The following is a 6,217-nucleotide window of genomic DNA, read 5'->3' on the forward strand; positions in this document are numbered from 1 at the left end:
GCCAGGGTTTTTGTAGGATCGCGCAACTAAGGGAATCATTGTACGGCACGTTTTTGCGCGGTTCTAAAATGCTCAAATTATTACGCAAATGTGCTAAATGCTTGTAATGTCACTACCATAAAAATTTCAGCATTTTTTATTTCCATATTTTGGGAATAAAAATCAGCGCCCAGATTTTCAATGAGTTTTCACCACACAACGACATCGCATCTTTGCTCCATGAAAGTCGGGATATGCAACAGGCTAGTGTTATTCAAACTTACTACATACAAAAGGTCTGGAAAATTTAATTGAAAATCCGACTTTTAATGCACTCAAATCGCTTTGGGCCCCAGCTCCAATTTCTTTGATAATCCATGGGTTAATAGGAACACGTGGCAGTAGACCTCAAAAGAGCTGCTCATTAATATGCATAACAGCTGTGTTTGCAGTGTCTCACCAAGGAACCTCCTTGGTCTCACAAAGGAGGGCAGATTCGCATGAGTTTCCAGGGCAGAAACACGCAGTTCTAACGATGAACGCCATTCGGAACAATCCACTAATCATAATGATAGCATTTTCCTCCTGTTCCTTACAAAGAAATATACATTATTTTTAATAACACACATTGTGTAGCAGTCAGACTTCATAGCTCGTACGTACGCAGCTTAGTGCAGGTAGAATAGGGAGTTGTGCATGTATTTCTCGTATAACCGGTAAACCACCTTTAGGCGTAATACATCAGTTTTGTACAGTAGCTACAAGCGGCGTAAAAAAAGACTGTAAGGCTCTATCCACTCACACCGGGAATTACCCCTACTCTTTTTATTATGTGTGGTGCTCGAAATGTGGCTCTCCTCAAACACGGGGCCTCCATTTAACGTCCTATCCGAGAGGACGTCTCTAACCGAAGCTAGGTACTCATTTTCACCTAAGTCTAGTGAGCAAATAGGTTTATAGCTAAGTGCCTTTCCCTTAATGCACACCATTGGGGCCTGCTAGGGATTTGAAAACAGGACCTTTAGATTCTTAGTCAACAACACTAACCACAAAACTAACCTTTCTACCCACCAGAATTTGCACATGATAAAACTTGTGCTTGGGATTAAATAAAAACATATCAGTTATCAGCACATTTTTTTTGCAATCTATTGTCAATATCAGTTGACTTTTTCCTCGATATTTTAGATGGTTTTCATTTTACAAACTGCATTGAATCGTGCTGAAAACTTATCCGTAGAGTTTTTATAACAGATTTTCAGTAATTGCTCTGACGAATGTTATTTGTTTATGTTTTGGTACTTGACTGATACTTCATTTCAATTTTTTAATTATTTTGTTTATTGGTTTGGCTGTTTAGAACACGCAGCCAGGGCTGCCCAGCTGCTAACAAAGACAAGGCATTACAATGGAATTTTTAACATGGACAACATAGCTTAACAATATTCTAAATACATGTATAGATCAAAAACCATCTTATATAAATGATGCCACACGTTATTCAAACAAGAAATGCCCCGGTATGGACAGGATTAATGTAGCCTAACTTTGTATAGTTAACCTACCGCTAGGCGTTGTTTTTCCCCCGCTGCTTTCTACCGTCAGCGACGATAGTAGCATCCCTTTGTATCTACCGCCGTTTTGAAACAGTTTTCTGTTTGAGCTTATTTCATGTTTGTATCAATTTAAAACCGACAGAAAAATGATTTTGTAGTTCAGTTGGACCTTGTTTTTCATGATCTTACTATCGCAAAATATACTTATTACGGTACTTTTGATAAATCAGCCCAAAAAAGCTTTACTATTAACTTTTTCTTATATTTTGAATATAAATATTATGAACATGATTTTCCCCTGCATTTACTGTAGAATTACAATGCAAGTTTACATATATCTAACACACTTTGAATATATATATATAATGTGTACATGAATATATGTATAACAGGGAAAACCCAACAGAGATGTAAAACCCCTGTCACACATTAAGGACCTTCCCAGGACTTTGCTACCGACCACTCCCTAACAAAAGTCAGGGATGCGTTGGGAGTAGTCTGGAATCCATCCTACGAGGGTGGTACGCAATTTTTATCATAGCAGGTTTATTTTTGTATGAAATGAGTTAGAATTTGGCACAAATGTAAAGGAACATCTATTCTTGAGACTGAAGTATGTCACTGTATTTTCATATTTCTACCAGCGATTGAGTTGTTTCAACAACTCGTTTCATACAAAAATGAACCTGCTATGATAGAATTGCGTTTGTTTTTGTACCACCCTCGTATTCTAGATAGCTCCAGTTCGCTCCTCTGATCGCATCTAAGAAGAATATGACTCTTCCGTATTTGGTTTGTCATTTTTAGTCGGCTGGCACGTTGGCAGAACGTAATGCACGTACAATAATTAGCCTGCTATTCAAACCTATCACATCTGCCGAGTCTATTTCACTCTCTTTGGTCAGCGTTGCATCAGCCTGAGTAACAGCCGTTGCATAAGATATGTATTCAGACACAACAAAGTAAACCTATGTACGAGATATAAAAGGCAACCAAAGCAACATAAGGGCCCAAAATATGGAAATAAAAGAATGCTGAAATCTTTATGGTAGTAACATTTACTAACACTATTTAGCATATTTTCTTGAAAACGTGCTGTACGATGATTCCCTTAGTTTCGCGAGCGTACAAAACCCCGGAGACGATTTTCAGTGAGTTCTCACATTACAACGACGTCGTATTTTTGCATGATGGACGTTGCTATACATTGTGATTTGTAAATTGACTTTCAAAATCCGATTTTCGGGCTTGGGTTTCCTTTAACATTAAATACGCGAACACGACCTTAAACGCTTACGTTCTGCCGACGTGCTGTGGGCAACCTTGTCGCCTATATCCCAAATATAAAGATATCCTAACGTTATATACACAACTTCTCGAGTAATGCTGTCCACAAACACAACAACAAACGACACCGAAAACACTACCTTTTTGCTAAAAGATGATGATACACGAAGATAACAACATTGTTCGGGAGAATTTTGATACTGAGCTGTTGAGTCTTAACACTCGCAGTTGATCATGAGTCAACCCAAAACGTCGTACAAAGAACGAAGAAAGCTGATAGCAAACAATGTCTTAGACCACCTTTCTTTCTGTTGTGACAAATCATATCTTATATTGACTAGAACATAAGCGGTTAGTATCAAATGTAAAAGTAATGGAAAAACAAGCAAAAAAATAGAACCTACCGTTGTACGAAGGCCTGCACGCACAGACTGATGCTAGGATCACTGCCGGGGTTTAACTGAGCTACAAAAGGCGGCGGACCAGAGTATCATGTTTCCTCATTTGCATATATGCATATATGCAGATTCCCCCGCGGCAGCTACACGTGTTGCCTGCTCACATGTTGCAGGGGACGCACAATTTTATTAGGTTCCGCCATTTTTTTCCATTTCAGGGATGAAAGAGACTTAATGTGTTGCCGGGAGCAGTCTTGTTGGGCTGGCCGGTAGGCCAAGGAAAAAAAGTGTTGTGGTTCTGTTTACCCAACCTAGCAATAACTAGCAGATTCTAGGCTTTTTGGGGGGTGGACCGCTGGTAAGGGACATAAAATGATCCGGCGATGAAATACAAAGTAGACTTCCAGAATTTCACATTCACATTCTGTTCACAGGGTCCAACACTTGCTGCAAGAATACATGTGCACTGAACATTCATTGTACATCATTGTACAATTTAATAACATGCTTAATACGATGTATACCTGTAGAATCACAATATGATGGTGGAATTATCTATTTACATGAGAATCCCTGACCCTGACGTCTAGGACGTTTTTCTAGGACATTTTTCTAGGCCATTGCTCTTTACATTAAATTGTTTTTTTGTGCCACGTGTGGATAGGTTGTGGACAGCATAACTCGAGAAGTGTGGCGTCGTGTGGCACAAGTGCAGAGCGCACGGCTGTCAAACAATAGGACCCGGGATCGAATCCCAGGGTTGTGCCTAGAGACATGTCCGAACTTGCGCCCAGACGTTGTGCCCTTGGGAAAGGCACTTTACACGCATTCCCCCCTCAGTTAGAGGGACAAGTCTCCAACGGCAGCTGTCTTCAACTGGCGGACGAGAGCAGCGCCAGGCGGGCTGGCGTTATCAAGGCGGACCTCGAGTGTAAGAGTCATCCGGCAGCTCGCTGCAAGCATCCCAACCAGAACCAGCACGTCTCCCTCTAATTGGTGCCGCTGGAGATGGCGGATGCCCAAGTGTGTGGGTCTCAGATTCGCAACCTGTCATCCACCTTAAACAAATTCACGCGAAGGCTACCGTGTCAATTGACACGGTCACCATACTCGATCTGTATTTGTATCTGTACTATGTATCTATACTCTGTATCTGTACTATGTATCTGAATACGAATAAAGATAATACGAGTGGTTGCCATCAACTCGAGAAGTTGTGGGTGAATCTTGAAGATATCTGGTATGTAGATAGGTATCGGTAAAAACATGTTTAATTAGGGGTCTCATAATGGCATTTCTGTGGTACTGCAACGGAACTTCCTGCGCTTGTATCTTTTGCGATCAGAAAATGCATCGCCTGTAGAGCCTATTGGAAAAAAAAACTTGTAGAATTCCATATATCTGCCATCTTATAATGATAGTAATGATAACTTTATGGCGCAGCAATTGTACAAGGTGCAAAGAATGGCTGGTACACAACTACAGTTCTATATATATCCAAGGGCTAAATCTACCTAATACGAGAGTGTATAGTATGGGTTTAGAATGGGTTCGTAATAACATTGGAGGAATTTCTATCGTCTAAACATTCTATGATATAATTTCCTATGTATACCATGCAGGGGTTGTCACAAATAAATATATACTTAAATATGCTATTTAAATCCATTGTAATATATCCTGGTATATAAGATAATAGCCTTGTGTACAGTGAATTACATATATCAAAATATTTGGGACATACCATAAAAAATATATGGTGAAAAATGGTAAAAACTCTATTTGTACACACATTTAGCCGTTCATCGTACTAATACTTACGTACTTAGTTCGAGCTCCCGTTCGAACCAATCCAGAAGGCCTTCTCCGCAGCACTTTGTCCTCCTTCGTAGCCCTTTAGTATGTTGCAAGTTTATAATAATAGTCTTTATTGCATATTCCTGCCCAGATGGACTAAATGCACAGATGACCACACATGGTCTATAAGAATGTCCTTGATAAGAAGTATAACGCAAACCATGAATTGATAAAATGCTACATTCTAACATTGAAACTGAAAAACAGACAAACTGTGGACTATTGCTTAACTACTGCTGATCACCCAGTAGTTTCTTCTCTCTTTTTGAAACATTTGGAAACATGACTATATATTTTTTCCATTATATGTTCGTTCTTACATGACATCAGGTATATAATAGTGTCCTGCTTTGACATTTTCATACTTTTCCTGTCTAATTCTATTGTCTTTAACAGCGATAGCCGCTCATCTTCATATAAGGAACAATCGAGTAAAAAGCGGGTTTCATTTGCAACATATAAATCGTCACAGAATTCGCATGTTCTATTATTAGGAGGGGTACGGTTATGCCTGCCAGATGTGTAGGGAGTGGTCACTGATGCGAAGTTAACACATCGCTCATATCACTGCATGGGGTGTCCCTGTAGTGTAGTGGTCTGCGCTTCTGTCACTTACCACATCTGGTTCTGATTACTTTCAACTCCCGGGTAGGACCTCTGGACAAGAGGAGCATTGAGTCATACCAAAGACTTTATAGAAATGGCACATACTTATGAAACAGTATGGAATTTGAACACACTCCACTGCCAATGGACTAGCCCCCCGCTGTAGTGATTGCACCACAGTGTGACCCAGGGCAATGAAACGGGGATGGGCAGCGCCCTATACACGTGCACCTTATGGTGTGGGAGGATTTTAATTAATTTTAACATATCACTGCGTAGATTGTCTAAGTAGGTGACTCTGGGATTACCCCAACCTTTCTTCCCTTCAGTAGCAGGCTTCCAGATTACCAGATTGACCCCAGCGGGTTTTATTCTGTGACTTAGCGACAGATGGTAGATCTTGGTTCAACTGTACATGTTGGTTTGATAGCTTTTGTTGCCATGAGACGTTAAGGCACATGCGTACCGAGCGAGTGTAACAGCCATCTAGCCTTTTTTCGAGTGACGTTGTTAAGGTTCAAATTTCTAAGCCGT

This window comes from Branchiostoma lanceolatum, chromosome 18 (genome assembly GCF_035083965.1).
Source record: "Branchiostoma lanceolatum isolate klBraLanc5 chromosome 18, klBraLanc5.hap2, whole genome shotgun sequence".
NCBI classification, from domain to species: Eukaryota; Metazoa; Chordata; class Leptocardii; order Amphioxiformes; family Branchiostomatidae; genus Branchiostoma; species Branchiostoma lanceolatum.